Source organism: Peromyscus eremicus, chromosome 8a (genome assembly GCF_949786415.1).
Source record: "Peromyscus eremicus chromosome 8a, PerEre_H2_v1, whole genome shotgun sequence".
NCBI lineage: Eukaryota > Metazoa > Chordata > Mammalia > Rodentia > Cricetidae > Peromyscus > Peromyscus eremicus.
In genome coordinates this window covers 95,360,966-95,379,605 of record NC_081423.1, presented here as the reverse complement: position 1 = coordinate 95,379,605, position 18,640 = coordinate 95,360,966, and the positions used below count along the sequence as shown (strand labels likewise).

At 45.4% G+C, this 18,640-nt stretch overlaps 1 protein-coding gene across 3 annotated transcripts in view; it reads left to right on the top strand.

Annotated features, from left to right (window-relative positions):
• Positions 1–18,640, top strand: part of Slc39a11 (solute carrier family 39 member 11) — a 440,696-nt gene that overhangs the window by 202,382 nt on the left and 219,674 nt on the right. The window lies entirely within an intron of this gene.

The following is an 18,640-nucleotide window of genomic DNA, read 5'->3' as shown; positions in this document are numbered from 1 at the left end:
AGCTGTGGAGGGTCACCACAGCTGCCCTCTGTCACACATCACACATCTTGTTCATGCTCAGCCTGGAATGATCGAGGCCTAGCTGCCATTCTCTCCCACAGGATTGTAGTCAAGGGCTGTCTTCCACCAGACTTGTCTGTGTGTGTGTGTGTGTGTGTGTGTGTGTGTGTGTGTGTGTCTGTGTGTGTGTCTGTGTGTGTATGTATGTGTGTGTGTGTATATGTGTGTGCCAAGTCCTGAGCTCATAGGCACATGGATCTCTCTGAATTCCCACTAGTAATTTTTCTTTGCGCAACTCCTGTGTGCCCTTGGGAGGACGCCGCAGCACTAACTCAGTGTTTCTGGAGGGTGGAAAAGTTGGCCTGGCTCTTCTTGTCTTTTAAACCAGAGGAGTTAGGGGTTCAGGGTGGCTGTCAACAAACAATGTGAATACTGGTGCATCACACACACACACACACACACACACACACACACACACACACACACACACAGGGATGTGGAATCAGGTGTGGTGGAAACCACAGGACAACCTTTGCTGTTATTCCTCAGGTACTCTGTACCTTTCTGTCTGTCTGTTTTGAGGACAGAGAGTGGTTGTCTTACTGAACTGGAATTTGCCAAGATGACTAGACAGGCTGGCCACAGAATCCCAGGGATCTGCCTATCTCTGTCTCCCTACGTTGGGATTGCAAGCACACACCATCATGTCCAGCTTTTTTATGTAGGTTCTGGGGCTTGAACTCAGGACCTCATTCTTGAAAGGCAAGCGCTTTATGGACTGAGTAATCTTCCTAGCTCTTCGGTGGACCTTTTCCAGGGAGCTTTGGGAGATTTCTGTATGTTCTCAGGCAACCGGTGTTCATTGGTGGGGCTGTGTGGCCGGAACTGCTGCCCTTTTACCTGCCGCTGAACGCGAGGTACCGCCTGTTACCAGGTTGCCAGGCAATCCTTGTAGCGGTTGCTAACAGTTCTGAGCAGGCCCGGATGCAGCCCTTGAAGACGGTTTGCTCTCTGCCATCTCATCTCACCTGGATGCGCCTGTGGGGGTCAGGCCTCTGCAGACTCTCAAACTGATAATGCTTATTTGCTGCCTGGCCTCCTGCAGACCAAGCCTGAAGGGGCACTCTTGGTGCCATCTGGACTTGTCCTTCAGCTCCCTGTAACTGGAGCAAGGAGGCCAGCTTAATGGGCATTTAGTGACAAACATCAGCCTTTAAAAAACGATCATGGCACTGCTACCATGGCCTGTAATTGGTTCAGCAGGGGAAAAAACCTGAGCAGCCATGCTTTGGGAGGGGAGTTCAGCTGCCCTGGGTGGGAGCAGCAGCCAGGCTGGAAAATCATTATTAGACACTTAGCTGTTGATGGCTGTCTGTGCCTAACGTTTATGGTATCAGCTATTCTCAAAGCTGGGGGTATTTGGGGCTGCAGTACGGCCAGAAGTTCCTTTCGAACTGTATCATTCTCTCTTTCTCTCCTCCTCTCTTCCGCCCTCCCCCATCCCTCACTCCCATTTTTCTTCTTCACTCTTTCCATCAACCACCTACCCATCTGTCTACTCACCTGCTCTTTTTATCTTTCTTCTAATTCAAAATGTAATGACAAGGATTAAAAAGAAAGAGTTGGCTTTACCCCCAACCTCAAGTCACTTGGAGTTCAATCCCCTTCCGCAGACACAAGCCATTTCTGGCTCCTTGTGTGCCCATTAAGGATTGCTGTGCCTATGTGGTAGTCATCCTTGGACCATTATTCTGTATCTTGTGATTTTGAACTTGACCAAATTTTGTTATTGTATGGGGCACTCTTGGATCCATGCCATTTTATTACTGCCCATAATCTTACATGACTGATAGTCATTTAGATTGATTCTAGTGTTCTGTTGTTATCAAGAATTTTGCAGAGAACATTTTGACATTAGTGAATAGCTGTATGTATGTATGTATGTATGTATGTATGTATGTATGTATGTATGTATCTGGCAGTCTGTATATGAGCATTAAAGGGTTAATTAGCCTCTTAAAATATACAAAACTTTTGTGTGCTTGTGTTTGTTATATTAAGTTCTTTGACAGTTTCATACATGTAGATAATACATTCTGGTTACCCCCCTCCCATTTATATTCCTCCTACTGCTATCAAACCCTCCACTTCCAGTCCCTTTATCAGATTCATGACTTTGGGTTTTGTTGTGTGACCTGACCTAAGTGTTTTCCAAGGCAGAGGGCTGTATCTTTGACCACACTTCAGATTCCCTGAGACTCTGATGTATCCTAAGACATTTGTGCCTCAATTCCTCCCATCAACCATTTTGAATTATCATCCTCTTTATGCTAAGAGAGGGTTTTTTCCCTCCATCCCTTCTGAGCTCAGGCCTATAACCTGGACTTCTTCATTGAAAGAGTGGGAATAAAAGCATGGTGGTTATTAAAATGTGCTATGAAGAAAGAAAGAAAACAAAATGATATATGGTAGGACATTTTGTTTTGCAGAAGGTTGAAAACAAAGGGCTAAGATGGTGGTGGAGGTGATAGTGATGATAATGATGGTGGTGATGATGATGGTGATAATGATGGTAGTGATAATAATGGTGATGATGGTGGTGGTGGTGGTGATGATGGTGGTGGTGATGTTAATAGTGATGATGATGGTTATTGGGGACTGTGGGGGTCCAGCCCCTTGATAGTCCCCTCCCAGGGTCCGGGAAGACTCTACAACCAGCTGATAATTAATCTATGATAAAAAGAAATGAATCTATGTACACCAACTCCTTAGTTCATACACTTTATTATTCTGTGATAGTTCTCTCTGCACAGCTTCTATTCTGCTCTCATGTCTAGCTCCTTTCTTGCCTGATTTCTCTCTATATTTATCTACTGTCCCCTCTAGGTTCTATTTTAATTTCTTCATCTAGTTCTGTCCCTTCTAGGTTCTCATTCATCTTTTTCTTTCCCCTATCAGCTCCTCTCCCATCTCCTTCTCTCTCATCTGGCTCTTCCTCATCTTGTTCTTCTCCATCTTGCTCTTCCTCATCTTCCATCTCATTCCTCTAGTCCTCTCTTCTAGCCCTTCAATCTAGTTCTTCCCCATCTCAGTTAGTTCCTCTCAAGTTCTTACCCATCTAGTTCTTCCATTCTCTTTTCTCTTCTCCGCCCTGTGCCCTGGAAGTCCCGGTATATAAAGGGAGGGTCCGAGCTAAATTGTGTAAATATTTACTTAATGTCCACCTCACCTAGGCGGTGTCTCCTTGTGGAATTTACCTTAAATCAGGAGACTTGCCTGTGGGCTGCTATCATTGTTAGTCCTAGGAAGTTGGGCGCCCCCCCTGGGTGGTGTCTCCTTGTGGAATTTACCTTAAGTCAGGAGACTCGCTTGTGGGTGGTTATCACTGTTAGTCCTCGGAAGTTGGGTGACCATCTGGGTGGTGTCTCCTTTAGTCCTTGAAAGTGGCTAGGGGAGATATCTGATTCCAGAGAAAGCCTTTCCTGAGGCTGTTCTCCAAATGCCTGGAATGTGTATGTCTAGAGAGTGATCAGTCCACACTGTTAGCCCTTCTTAGGGAAAAGTCAATTGGGAAAACTATGAAGGCACACATGATTTTCATAACAGAAGACAGCTGATATATAACAAGCCAAGTAACACCAAAAACTCCTTGGGATTTGGCTTCCTCTGGAGGAATTCCCTGATTCCTCCAGGTAGTGACTTTGCCATAACCAGCTGAGTTCTTATGATATATTCTTGCGGCTCGCAGCAGATGGTGATGATGGTGGTGGTGATGTTAGTGATGATGGAGATGATAATGATGGTGATAGTGATGGTAGTGATGATGATGGTGATGGTGATGTTGGTGATGCTAATGGTGATGATGGTGGTGGTGGTAGTGATAATGATGGTGGTGATGATAATAGTGATGATGGTGGTGATAATGACGGTGGTGATGATAATAATGATGATGATGGTGATAATGATGACGGTAGTGATGATGGTGATGAGGATGATAGCCAAGAGCTCTTTATCACTGTGGATGTTAAATAAAGTCAATAAATGACCAGATATACTTTCTTGAAGTGGGCTCTATGCAGGCAAGTGGGGCAGTTACATATCTCTGCTTATGGCACTGTTGTTAGATGATGCACTTTCAAAGCTCTTTCAACTTCTGAAGAGTGTTGTTATAATTGGTCCAAGTGAGCTCAGAACCCAAAGTGCTTGGCCTGCTTCCTTGCCCTCTTTTCTTCTTCTATGAGGTAGGCAGTGGTTTGGGAACACTTTTTTTTTTCTTGTGGCCTGACCAGAAGGCCATGTGGTATTCCCATGAACCTGATTTAGCCATCCTGACAAAGCGTGCTGAAACAGAGGAAATACCCTCCCTATCCCCTACCTCTGCCCCTGACAACCATGGGGTAGGAAGTCAGAAGTCAGATGGAAATGTCTAGGTGCAGGCTAGCTTCTTCAGAGGCCTGTTCTTGGCTTGCAAGTGGCTGACTTCTCCTCTGAATGTCTGCCTGTCATGTGATACTATTCCTGGGGAGATGAACAACTGTCCACTCACCCCAGATAGGGCACTGACAACAGACCAAAGTATGGATACTACCAAAGACCACCTTGGTGAGCCAGTGGGCTTTACTGGGGTTTGTAGGAGCAGAATTACTGAAAGACAGCTTCAGCGCACCCCAGCACGGGTGACAACTCACAAAGCTGGGACCTGGGGCACACCGTACAACCTACAGGCTGTTCAACAGGTTGCAGAGTGTCCATTGCTGGTGACAGATCAGCTGGTTTCTGCTTCTTCCTGGCTTATATACTTTTCAGGGAGGGTGGGATCTAGTGAATCTGGTTGGTTTCAGGGATTTCCTAGAGTGATTTTGAGTTGTTTATTTCTGGACTTATGGAGCTTCCCTGTAAGGTGGAGTGTTTCACTACACAACACTGCCCTGTCTGCTTTGTTTGTGAGGACATGGGCCCTGTGGAATTAGGGCGCAGTCTTAATGACCTCACTGAGACTATCTCCATGTAATGTTCATCTTAAGATATACAGTGTTAGGACTCTGGACAGTGGGGAGGGTTCCCAAGTGAACCTGTCTGTGTTACTTTTCTCATTGCTACAGAAAAATACCTAACACAAATAATTCAAGGAAGGTCTTATTTTTGACTCAACAGTTGGAGGGTACTGTCCATCATGACAGGGCAATCATGGCTGCACAGCATGAAGTTAGCTGGTCACACTGAACTTATAATTGGTGGGGGGAGCTGCTACTGTTTGGGTTGCTTTTCTCCTTTTATTTCAGCCTGTGGCCCTCGCCCACAGAATGGTGCCACCCACGTTTAGGGTGGGTTTTCCCCACTCAATTATCGCAATGTAGAGACGCCATCACAGACATGCCTGGAAGTTTGTTTCCATGGTGACTCTTAAAGCCGTTAAGTTGACAATTGAGATTAACCATTGCATCACTTTAGCACCAAACTAATTTGGAAACGTCTTCTCACAGATGGTCATCAGCCTCAAGGAGTCCAACATGGTGAGAAGAAATGCTTCTCGTGGCTTCTTTTAGATTCTTTGATTCCTTAGATTCTAGTCCCTCATGCCGTCCAGGTCTAGGAAACTTGGTGTTGGAGAATGCTCTCTTCTGAGCCAGAGATCTACTGTACCTGCTGGCCAGAGGCCATCAGGAGCAGGCCTGGGGACTGTTGATGTTCCCTCAGACAAGGAGGGAGCAGGGAGGGTGACTGGCCCCTCACCTCAACTTTAAGCTCTACCCATATACCCCTCCAAGCTGTTTCTATATAATACTACCCTGATTGTATGTGGGCTCGGGTCTGGAGAGGTACCGGATTATATAGCTTGGGGAAGTTAGCTAGAGGGGAAGGCTCGGTCTGCAGCTCTGGGGAAGCCACGTTGACATGGCGGATGGACACTTTCCAGTGACTACTTTGGGGTCCTCACGCTCCTGTCATAACCCACCATCCACGAATACTCTGAGATAAGCCCACTAAACTCATCGGTTCCCTGGAGTGAATGTTAGTGGAGCTGATCTTCGGTTTCCGCCTGACTGCATCTTTTTTGCCCTTTGACCGGTGTTCACCCAACTACATACGCACAGTCCTGTTTCCAAGTGAAGTCATGTTCTGAGGTTCCAGGGAGAGCTGTATCTTGGTGGGGGCACCATTCCACAGGACACATACACCGCCCATCCTCTGCTCATCCATATCTGGACTCAGGAGCACAGTTTGTGTAGAGGACATGTGTGTCAGGCACAAGTGAGGGAGAGAGAGAACAGGAGAGAGAGCCTGGGGAGGCTAATCCTGACAGTAATAGAATGAAACCCCTTTTAATTCATCCGGAGCCTTGGAGCTCGAAGCCTGCAGCTCTGCTTGAGGTATTCATGAAGTGCTACAGAGGAGTTAGGGATACTGTCTCCTTATGCAAAATTTAACATTTGCTTGGTTAGCAGCCTCCATCATATTTATAAGAGCCTGACACATTCATTTCAGCTGATAAGTCTATTAAACAGGGTAATGTGTTTTTAATGTGCACTCGGGAAGCAACTGAGAAGCGGCCAGAGCCCCACCAGCTGGGTCAGGATATTCCTGCCGGGCTTTTATTACTGGGAGATTTAGAGGGCTGCTCCCAGAAACAGCTGTCTTGGTTGTTTCCTATATATTTTGTTTTGTTTTTCAGCTGTTGCCTTTTTTTTTTTCATTTCAGCTCTTTAAACTCAAAATATGGGGTAGCTTGAGTACTTAGGACATTTTTGCCCCCCTGCCTTCAGTACTGGGCAGCATGGTCAAACTCAAGGCCTCATGCGGATAGACCAGCACTATATGCCTGAGCTACACACTCAGCCTTTGAGGATGTAGGATCCTTAGGGTTTTTTTTTCTTTTTCCTCCACATTCACTCCTAGCTCTGATTCTTATCTTTCTTTTTCCTCTTACTGTTAGTATCTTGCCCCGTACAGACCAGAACCTTCTTTTGATTATTTAAGATTGGGAGGAAATTGATGCTGCTTCCAGCCTGTGAGCTGGACGGGGCTGAAGGAGGTGCAGAATTGGGTTTTGAACTCAGGTGAAGTTCACCATAGCGCTAGCATTTGGAATGTGGTGGGCGCTTCCCCACCTTGAGGAAAAGGGTTGGTGATGGGGTCAGTGATGTGCCCAGCTTGACCTGACTGCTGTAATCACTCCACAATTGGATAGAAAACAGGCCCAACACCCTCCCAAACTCTCCTTGGCCACACATGTAGTCAGCCCTAGTCACCTCTTTAACCCTTGGCTCAGTGGTTTTGCTCTTTCCAGATGGCCGTCTAAGCGGAATCATACAGCCTTTGCAGCCAGACTGCCTTCGCTTGGCATCCTGAGAACATATCTGAGAACACTTCATGATGTCATAAGTAATAAGAGTCACCTCTTTTATGGCTTATTAATATTCCATATTATGTGGATATACCATTCTGCAGCTGAGATATACCATTCACCATCTGACTTGGTGCCCAGTTTTGGAGAATTGAGGGACATCACTCTAAATATTCACATACAGCTTTGTGTGTAAATAAAAGCTTTCATTTCTTTTAGAGCAGAGTTGAGGAGTTATGTGATGCGTGTATGCTGGACTTTACAGCATCCCTCCAAACTGTCATTCAAAGTTCCAATTCATCATTCCCACTAGACTTCCACTTCCTTAGTCCTGTCCAGCCTTGGCAATCGAAACTTTCCATTTTTTCTGTCTTGGCTCTCCCAGTGGTCTCTTGCGATTTTAATTTGTGTCTCCCTAATACCTTGCGTTGTTTGGCATTTTTTTGTGCGTTCCTTTACCATCTATATATTATCTTTGCTCTCAAGATTCTGTGCCTGTAAACAAAGAAGAATGTTTGTTTGTGTCCTTACTGCAGAGTCCTCAGAGCTCATTATCTGCATTGCGGATAAAAACCCGTTGTCAGATCTGTGGTTTCCGTTCATTTTTCTCCTGGTTTCTAGCTTACCGGTTTATTCTCTGAACAATGCCTTTGGGGGGAAAAAGCAAGCTTTTTGCAAAAAATAAATCCAGCTTACCAAGGTTTTTTTTTTTTTTTCTTTTTCCAAATTATGCTTTTGGTGTCATGTATAAGAATCCTTTGTTTAACTCATGGTCACGAAAATTTCCTATGTTTTCTTCTAAAAGTTTCACATTTTACATTTAGGTCTTTGTGATCTTTTTGTTTATTTTACACAACCTGTAGTCACCTGGGAAGAGTTTCAATGAGGGATTGACTAGATTAGGTTGGCCTTTGAGCATGTCTGTAGGGGGTTGTCTTAATTACATTCATTGAGGTGGGAACAGCTACACACTGTGGGCACCATTCCCTAGGCAGGGGAATTCTGGATTGAGTAGAGAAAGATAATTGAGTACTGGAATGCATGCATTCATTGCTCTGTTCTCTGAACAAGCACACAATATGGCCACCTGTTTTAAGCTTTTGACGCTCTGCCGTCTCCACTCTGATAGATTGCAACTTGCAAGTGTGGTCTAAAATAAACCCTCTTTCCCTTAGGTTGCTTTTGGGGGAGGATTCTGAAACAGCAACAGAAAAGAAACCAACACTGTTTATGATCCATCCTGACTGACTTTTTTGTTAGAGTTATTTATTTTTAATGATGTGTAATGTGTGTGAATCTGTATGTGGGTATGTGCACATGAGTGCAGGTATGCACGGAGGCCAGAAGAGGGCGTCAGGTCCCCTGGATCTAGAGTTACAGTGTTGTGAGTGACCTGACATGGCTGCTGGGAACTGAACTCTGTTCTCTGGAAGGGCAGTATACACTCTTCATCACTGGGCCATCATCTCTCCAGCCAGGACAGCTGCATTTTAAAACAGTATCAGGTGGGATTTCTTTCTCATAAAGACACCCAATTTCCCTAGCACCATTTATTCAAAGACTCTTTTTTTCCACCACTGGTGTGTGTGTGTGTGTGTGTGTGTGTGTGTGCGCATTTGTGAAATATAATTGACCATATTTGTGTAGCTCTGTTTTTGGATTCTTCATTCTGATCCATTTGTGTGTCCATATTTTCTCCAAATTCACACTCTCTCTATTATTGGGGTTTTATAATACTTTTGAAATCAGGTTATTTTATGCCCTCATGTTTTGTTCTTTTTCAAAGTTGCTTTGTCTACACCATTTTCTTTATCATTACATAAAAATTTAGAATCAGTTTGCCAAGATCTACAAAAAAAATCCTGATGAGATTTTGGTTGGGATTCCATTGAGTAGGGAAAATGGAAATCTATATACTATTGAGTTCTTCATTTATGAATCCTGTATATCTCTCTACTTACCTAAGTTTCTCTGATTTCTTTTTGTATTTTCTGGTTTTTTAGCATCTACAAGCTACACATTTGGTTGGCTTTATATCCATGTGCCTTTTGTGTCTATTAGATAGTAATGTTTTAAACTTCAATTGCTCATTCCTATGTGTAGAAACACAACTGACTCATGTGTTCCCTAAAACCATATGCTCATTTGATAGTTGTAAGAAATTTATTGTTATATCTTCAGGGATCTTCTGTTCATGTCTGTGAAGGATAATTTATTTTTATTTTATTCTACTGTTTAAAACCTTTTCTTGCTTTATTGCAACGATTTTGGCTTCTAGTGTGATGTTACATGCTGGAGATAAAAGCAGTCATTCTTGCCCTGTCGTTACTAGCATGCTGTTCTCTGTAGGTCTTTGGTACATGTGAGCTCATTTCTGAAAGTTGTCATGGTGTACATATGATATCAAGTTGGAAAAGGTCAGAGAATAGGTCATAGGTTTTGACATGCTGGGATAGGGTTATGACTTGATCCCCTAACAGCTGCTTGACCTGGGAGTTTCCAGGAAAATAGACAAAGTTAGTACATATGAAATGTGTAGAATAAAGCCTATTTTATTGTAGGTCCTTGACAAACATGAGCTGTTTTTTGTTTGTTTGAACAATAATAAAAGATGGTCAGAGAGCCCAGAAAGCTTGGATGAGAGATTGCTTTGGTCTAGACTGCTCATACGGGAAACTGTGGCAAACTCTGGGTGTGGAGTTGCACTCTTCAGTCATTCAACACATGGGTGTCTGCAGGGCTTTTGAGCTACCCTGAGAGATGAGCCATTTAGTAATCTAATCTCTACACCCAAAATTAACGGGCTGTGCTAAGGTAGAAGATAAGGCTTCTCTGCAGAGAAATGAATCCCTGTAAAAGTTGAAGAGGCCTACTCATATGGATTAGGTAACATGTAGGATAAAATAGGTGTGAAAAGTCACGGCAGACTGGGTGGTAGAACACATCTGTGTGTGTGAAGAGCAGGAGGCAGAGTGAGGGTATGCGGCCATAACATAAATACACGGTTCACTAGTATACAGGCAGACTTGGTTCATCCTCCTTTTCCTCTGCTTAGGAGCTACAGAGCCTTAGAGTCGAGGATGGAAGCTGATGTGCTAAGATAGACTCTGCACTGTCTGGGCTCTGTATCAGTGAAACGGTCCAAGTAAGGCTCAGTGACCCAAGGCCAGGACCCTACTGGGGAGATTCCTCTGTGTAGCATGTGAGTCGGAATTGAGTAATTTTATGTTCTGAGATGCCCCAGCCACAAGCCTGCCAAGGACATCTGTGGGAGTGACAGTGGCCAGGAGCCTGTGTCTAGCATACAAGAGAAGGGCCCATGTGACTTTACAGTCTGGGGCTGCAAATGAACGAAGGCGGGTCCTGGTGTGCGTCTTGGAGTGTGGGGGTGGAAAGTTGGCTACAGGCTTTGCTACACAGTCTCCCAGGTGAGCAGCTAGGTGCAGCAGCAGGTGAAGCCACTGGGGACATTGGCTACTTTCTCTGGCCTTGCCTTTCAGCTAAGTGTTGCCGTGGTAACTGTAACTTTTCCCCTTCTTCTCTGAGGTCCACCAGCACTTCTTGACTTTGACCACTAGTTTTTTCTTACTCCCCTCTGGTTCTGTTTTATTGTACCTCTTTTCTCTGCATCCCTCTTGGCTTCCCTTGCTCGCTTCTTTGACTTCTTTCCATGCTGCACCCCTCTGGTCTCCGTGATCTGCCTCTCTCCCCTTATCCCCCAGCCTCACCCTCACTTCTGAGTACTGGCGTCTCCTTGGAGCATCCTCTAGGTCTCTAGGGGCTGCGGTGGGGACATCTTTCTGCCCCTGTAGTGCCACAACACTTGGTGATATTACTAATTAGAAAAGCCCTGCGGAGACATTTTCTTCTCCCTCCACATAGAGATCTACAGGGGTAGATGCCACCCCGGGGCTCTTCCCCTCTTTCTGGAAAATTCAATCTGGGTAAAGTTTCCTCCAGGCCCTTGCTTTGGGCTGGCGTTACAGAGCAGAAGCCCATTAGGCGATAGTGCTAATTAAACACATCCGAGTGGTATGTCTCAGGCCTGCCGTTCATTGGGGAGGAGCCTGGATAGCCAGGAGATTCCTCATAGAGAGGAAGCCAAGCCTGGAAGCCACCTTTCCCAGTGCCTTGGTGACGATATTTCATCTGCCCCTCATCCAGCTCTACTTGATTAGTTATTAACCACCTAAGTGTCAAACTGTTTGCATCTCTGCCATGCTGGTCTCCTTCACATGGTCTTACATTACAACACAAATACCGGGAAGACTCTTCATTGTGTGACCTTTGCAGTATGTTCCTATCTGGGACTAGGGAAAAGTAGGGACAGGGATAATGACTATGCTGGCATCTGAGGGGTCTTGTTATCTAGCCAAGTGTCAGAACCCTTCTTTGCTAGTGATTAGATTAAGCAGCCCTGAGGCTCTGGCTGGTGGATGAAAGCCTTTGTAAGGCTAGGGGACAGGAAACTCGGCAACAGAATGTAATTGAAATGACGCTCTGAGAACTAACAAGCTGCCCCCTGGCTTCCTGTCTACCCTGCTGTTAGGAGGCCCCTAACCCATGGCTGGTTTGACATGCTGAAGGCAGAGGGCTGCCCAAAGCCAGTTTCGATTGTACATCTTGACCAGTAGAGCAGGACTTTTTTTTTTTTTTTTCTTTTTTTTTTTAAAAACCAAACCTGCATTCTGAAAGCCTGGTTAGGAGAGTTCTAGAAGGGCTGTGGGACTGTTTCCCCTGTGTCTCCTTCCTTCCTTCCCTTCACGCCGCACTTATAATGTCATTGCCAAGTCGTATAGATATTTGTGTCTCATTTCACCAGTACCCTGAGGCAGATAGATACTCGCCTCCTCCCTCAGGGACTCCTCAGTGCCATACATTAAACACGGACACGTGCTTTATTTTCTAAGCACGGTGTTTTCTTTAAACTAATTAGCAATTAGTTTCTTTACAGGGTATACCACAGAAATTAAACTCATAGTTTCTAAAGACGCCAAGACACCCCCACTCCCACCGCGGGGCACCGCTGGGAAGATTGGAGGAGCGGGTCTCCACTGTGCTTGTCTAAGCTCTTCCACTCCCGTTTCTCTCCCTCTAGACAGCAATGTCGCCTTAAGCTTCAAATGTGAATTTCAGTATTTGAGAAGTTTCAAGTTGAAGGGGATTGTCGAGAAGGTTCAAGGTGAATGGAAATGCCGGCTGGTCAAATAGGTTTTAAGAGCTTCCAAGAATGTTCTGATCTGTCTAGACACTCTGAAGTAGCTGTTTGCTTCTTTCTCCTTTGTACTCTGTATGGGATGACGCCCGACCCTTTCCTCTTAGACTCTGTGTGTGTGTGTGTGTGTGTGTGTGTGTGTGTGTGTGTGTGTGTGTGTAAGCACGTGAGGACATCAGAGAGCCACGCTGACTGTCATCCCTCAGGTAACTACCACTTTTTTTTGAGGCAGGGTCTCTCATTGACTTGGGCCTTCACCAGGTATGTAAGGCCAGCTGGCCGAGAGCTTCAAGGGATCCTCCTGCCTCTGCTTCCTTCCTCACCAGCAAGGGTAATATAAGCATGTGCCACCTATGCCTGGCTTTTTACATGGGTTCTGGGGATTGAACCCTCAGGCCCTCACACTTGTGAACCCACTTAGATAATGAGCTACTTCCAGGAAAGGCTTAGTGCCCCTGAGGTTTGCTTTTAAACCAAAATTGTTTGTGAAGTACAGAGACTGCCTTCCATGCTACTGAATACCTGAGGATGTGAGATTGCCCTCTGCTCTCTTGAACACCAGTGACGTCCTTGTTAAGGTGTGCCTGTAACTGTTCACTTTACAAGCAAGGGACAGGCTTGGTGATGTTTCAGGGAACACTGGTTCAAACCCAGTGCTGGGAACTCAAGTGTTGTCAGCTGCAGGGAGTATTTTTAGTCTTAGCTCTGTATTGGGAACTGGGATGTCTCTCAAACAGTCACCATTAGGCTGGGTCATGAGGACACTGACGTGTTAACAAAGTCTTTTAGTCTCATGTTCACCTAAGCCCAGCTCTTAGTGTCCACTGGTATCAGGAGCAAAAGGAGCCACTAAGACATGCCAGCATCCATTCTGAGGCACAGTCATCCCTTTCAGAGTGGAAAAACAACTAATGTGTGAATCCATGTGGCAGAACTCTCCTGGGGTGACTGGGAGTGCTCCATCTGGGATGATGGCCGCTGTGGTTGGGTACTATGTAAGTGTGATCTCTGTAAGAGTTCGTGTATCAGAATCCTGGTCCCCAGGATGACAGGATTGGGGTGGTGGATGTATAAGAGATGGGGCCTACTTCAAGATAATTAGATCATGGGGGCGCTGCCATGGGGAGAATTAATTAATGCTGATCTCACAGAGCAAGTGAGTTTCTATGAGAGAGGGTTATTATCCAGCAACATCCCTAACACATCCCTCTTCTCTTTAACATTTAAACCTTTACTAGACAAGAGTGACCTCCATTCACTCTGCTGTTCTGACTAGGAGAAGGAAAACTCCCCAGGCAAGCCTTGTCCAAGGGGGCTGTGATCATAGGACATTTTCTTACTTGTGTCTGGCTTCTGATAGCTTTCTTCTGGTTCTTGGAGCTGTCAAGGGTAGGCATGAGGCTGTTATCAAATGTGGGGGTAACATGCTATGCCCCATGGGTCTGGCCACCCATCCTCAATGAGCCAATAAAAAGAACCAGATTAATAGTGGAAAACAGAGAGAAGAGATTATTAATGTGGCCACCTGGGAAGAGAGACAGCAAACAAACCCTCACTTTAATTGTTAGTCCTCCACGGGTGGACTCTGTGAGCTACAACAGTGTCTGCTCATAAGACACGTCCACTGTGCAATAATGGCATGAACACCATGGGGTAACCAACCATTTTATGTTTGTTTGTTTGGATTTAAGTCCCATTGTATGTTATTAAACTCATAGTTGGCACCATTGTTGGGCTGGGAATCTGTGGCTAGTGAGATTCAACTTTAGAGGACCAAGGATATGTACATCTCCACAGTTCTGGTCAAAGTGTGGTCCTGCCTACCACTAGCCCATCATTTTCTGGGCTTCAGTCTCATCCTGTAGGTGGTCTGGCAAGTCCTAAGAACTGTATGGAGTCTCTTTCTGGGATGCCCATTCCCACACTGGCTGGTGCCCTTTCCTTCTCCCAGTGTGAAATCCTTGGGAAATTTCCTATTTCTGTGGGGTTCAGATAGTCTGATACTCAGATTGGGAGACACAGATGTCTCTTTCAAATGTCTTCGTATCTCCCAGGCAGGCTACAGGGCTACATTACAAGTGCCCCAAGAACAGAGACCAGGCACGCCCTAGATACAGCTGTTGTCCAAAGCATGGTTGGTTCGAAATAAAATTGTAGTTTCGATTTCTTCCCCATTGTTATTAACTTTTGCAGTTAGATGACTCACAAAGATGATGGAATTTGCCCAAAGTTTCTAGGAGCATTTATATAGAGAAAATTGTGCTCACAGGCGCCTTCCCAGTGAGGAGGAGGATTGAAAGCCCAAGGGTTCATGTGGGGCTCCAGGAGCCCTGCTTTCATTAGATTCTGCGCTGCCAAGAGCTGCAGCACTGACTTCATTTGTCTGTTGTAACAGAGTGTGTGAGTCAGCTCTGCCTTAAGAATGTAACAGGCAAAGCTCAGTCGTTTGCATCACGAGGGGATATTTTGCTTTCAAATAATATGCCAGCCACAGAATGGCTCTGCCCGCCCCCCACTTACTTTCTCCTCCTTGGTCCCAGGCTGGTGAAGCAGCTCTTAGGAAAGGCATGCCCGATGTCCTGGTGAGGGGCAGAATGAAAGACTGGTAGATGCCCTTCAAGAGTTCTGCAGGGCAAGACCAGGGATGTAGCCTGGTTGGTAGAGTGCTTGCCTAGTGTGTACCAAGCCGTGAGTTAGATCCCCTACACCACACAAGCCAATCCTGGGAGCACATGCCTATAATCTTAGTACGAAGGAGGCAGGAGGATCAGAAGTTCAAGCTCATCCCAGCTGCATAGCAAGCTCAAGTCTAACCTGAGCCACATGAGCCCTCATCATTTATTTATTTATTTATCCATCCATCCACCTATCTATCTGTCTATTTATTTGTTTATCTATCAGAAGTTCAAGCTCATCCCAGCTGCATAGCAAGCTCAAGTCTAACCTGAGCTGCATGAGCCCATATCTTTTTATTGATTGATTTAAATCCTGCTGAACTCTGCCATGCTCACGTCTACTCTCTTTCCATTGTCCAGCAGACTGAGTGGCAGATGCTGACCCGGCAGAGGAACACATTTGGCAGTTTGCCCCGCCCTCTCTGTCACAGATAATCATGTTTGTTTCTAAGTTTCAGGAGGCCACTGTTCTAGGCTAAGCTGCTGTGCCCAAACATACCAGAATCAAAATCAAAATGGCGTCACTCATGATTAAATGTCCCCCTAAACCAACTCAAAACTAAGCTGTTCATCCAAGAATCAAGGATTCAAGAGATGATGGCCAAAGTTTCCCAAGAATCCCATTTTCCTCATGAAAGTTTCTTTGCCTTCGTCCTCACCCATGCACACATGCTCTGTGCTGGTTAGCTGTTGTCACGTGATGCAAATGACTGACTTCTGGGAAGAGGGAACCTCGATTGAGGAAATGCCTCCATCCGACTGGCCCATAGGCAAGCCTGTGGGGTATTTTCCTGGTTAATGATGGATGTTAGAGAGCCTAGCCCACTGTGTGTGTGTGTGTGTGTGTGTGTGTGTGTGTGTGTGTGTGTGTGTATGTGTAGGGTGCCACCCTTGGGTCTGTAGTCCTAGCATATATATGAAAGCACTCTGAGTAAGCCATGGAGAGGAAGTCAGTAAGCAACATCCGTCCATGGTCTGTGCTTCAGTCCTGCTCCAGCTTCCTGCACTGACTTCCTTTCAGATGGTTTGTGATTTCGATATATAAAACAAATCAACCTGTTCCTCCCCAAGCTGGTTTTTTAGTGGTTTTTTTTGTTTTGTTTTGTTTGTTTTTGCAGCAAGAGAAAGCAAACTAGTATGTTACACAATGCCTGACCTGATCTGATATTAGCCAGTCATTTATTTTTCTGCCTTCTTGTCAAGAAAAGCAACTTGGGAAATGCTCTCTTAATTAAGGCTTTTCTTGCTGTGATAAAACACCATGATCAAAATGCAGCTTTGGAAAGAAAGTATTTATTTAATCTTACAGCTAGTCCATCACCCAAGAAAGTCAGGGAAGGAACTCAAGGCAGGAGTTGATGCAGAGGCCATGGAGGAGTGCTCCCCCTGGCTGCCTCAGCTTGCTTTCTTATAACTCTTAGGACCACCAGCCTAGGGGTAGTAGACACCCACAGTGGGCTGGGCCCTCCCACATCAATCCTCAATCAAGAAAATTCCCTGTAGGCTTGCCTACAGGCCAGTGTGATGGGGGCATTTTCTCAGTTGAGGTTTCCTCTTCCCAGATGACTCTAGGCTGTGCCAGGTTGACATAGAAACTACCCAGCACAGAACTAGTATGCTTTGGGAGTTCGTTTTTGCGTTCTCAACCCTTTTCTGTACAAGACCAATCCCTGTGCTTGGCTCAGGGGAACACTTTTTTTCTGTTCTAGTACGAGATATCGCCTGATTCTAGTATTGAAAACAAAGCCTTTGAAGAGCTTTAAATTGCTGTAATTTGATCATTTGATACAGCCAAGAGGAGGGCTGAGTGGTGGCGAACAGCCATCTGTCACTATAGGTCTTCTTTCAATACTAGATAAAAAGGAGAGGAGAGCCATCCCTGCCTGTGGTCCTGAGAAAGCCTTGCATGTATCATCTTATTAAGGGGAAATTGGGAGATAGGCTTAGCAATGGGTTGTTTGGGAAAACCAGCTGAGTCTGATCTTGTGTTTTCTCTGGTCGGCATCCTCCTACTCCCCAAGTTCCTTAGAATCTCCTCAAGAGGGGAATGGTACCCCAGCTTGTAAAGACAGTCGACGGGATGGGTGTGTTTGTCCCCCAAACTCCCCTTTTCCCTCTGTGGTGCACACATGTCTCATAACCTCAACCTGCCAAAGCTTTCTTTGGTTCTTTCCTTGGTGAAAAGGATATGTTTCAGGTCCAGTAAGGAGCCACACACCTTTGTTTCTCCATCTCTGTTTCGACTCAAAGCACTGTCTGTCCCGGGTCATTAAATCCCACTTAGGTGCTTGTTTATTGCAGTGTGGAAGGCTGGCTGTACAGTTGTTGTAAAAACCAGTGTTCCCTAGAATGAAAAATCTGAATTCTCTTTTGGGCTTCTGGAAGTGTGTGTGAATTACTGCTGGCTCCTTCTGCAGTTTTTGATCCTTGGCTCTAATGACTTGTTGTCTATGTCCCCAATACAGCTGGTTGTTCAAGTTACCATTCTTTTCTTTTCTTCTTCTTTTTTTAATGACAGTGTCTCATTTATCCCGGTCCACCCTTGAACCTCATTGTGTAGATGAGGATGAATGACTCTGAACTTCTGATCCTTCTGCCTCCACCTCTTGAGTGCTGGGATGGCAAGTGTGGGCCACCATGTGTAGTTTTGTGAAGTTCTGGGGATCGAACCCCAGGCTTGGAGCATGTTAGGGGAGGAACTTTACCAACTGAGCTGTATTCTTAGGGAATCCAGATCATCGGAGATTCTTGTCTTCTACTTGGCCGTTCTGTCTGCAGCCCAGGAATTGAGTCTTCTATGCTAAAGGGCAGGTGTTCACATAGGCTGGGATTTGAGCTCCTCTTGAATTCTGGCTGTATTCTTACTTGTAATTTTGGTTAAACACTCAAACACCTATTCATCATGTGGGTCCAAGTGAATACTAGAAGAAGCTAATGGTGTTTGAAGTATGTGGGGTTTAGGAGGTGAGAGAGGGAAGTAATAGAGGCACATCCGTATCAGCCCTCTTAAGTCACAGGAAGTCTGGATTTTGTGCTGTGAGTTCCATTAAGCCACCAGCGGGTCGGAGCCTGGTCTGACTGAGATTTTGAAAGGATGACCCTGGATCCTGCATTGGAGATTGGTAAAAACAGGGAGAGCATTGATCCACACCCCCGATGCATTTTCTCTTTCATCTAAACTACTTGTCTTGTTCTGCAACATTCGGCAAGCAGAGAAAGCCCACATTTGTAAAATGCTTTCTGAGAAGCCTCTTTGAAAATGTCCACACCATCCAATTTTACTGAAACCGCTCTTACTCCCAAAATAGAATACAATCCAACCTCCAGCCCGCAATCCACTTCTCTGAAATACCATTCAGGGCAGCGAAATTCAACAGCAACTGAAGTCTTGGGAGAGTTCCTTGA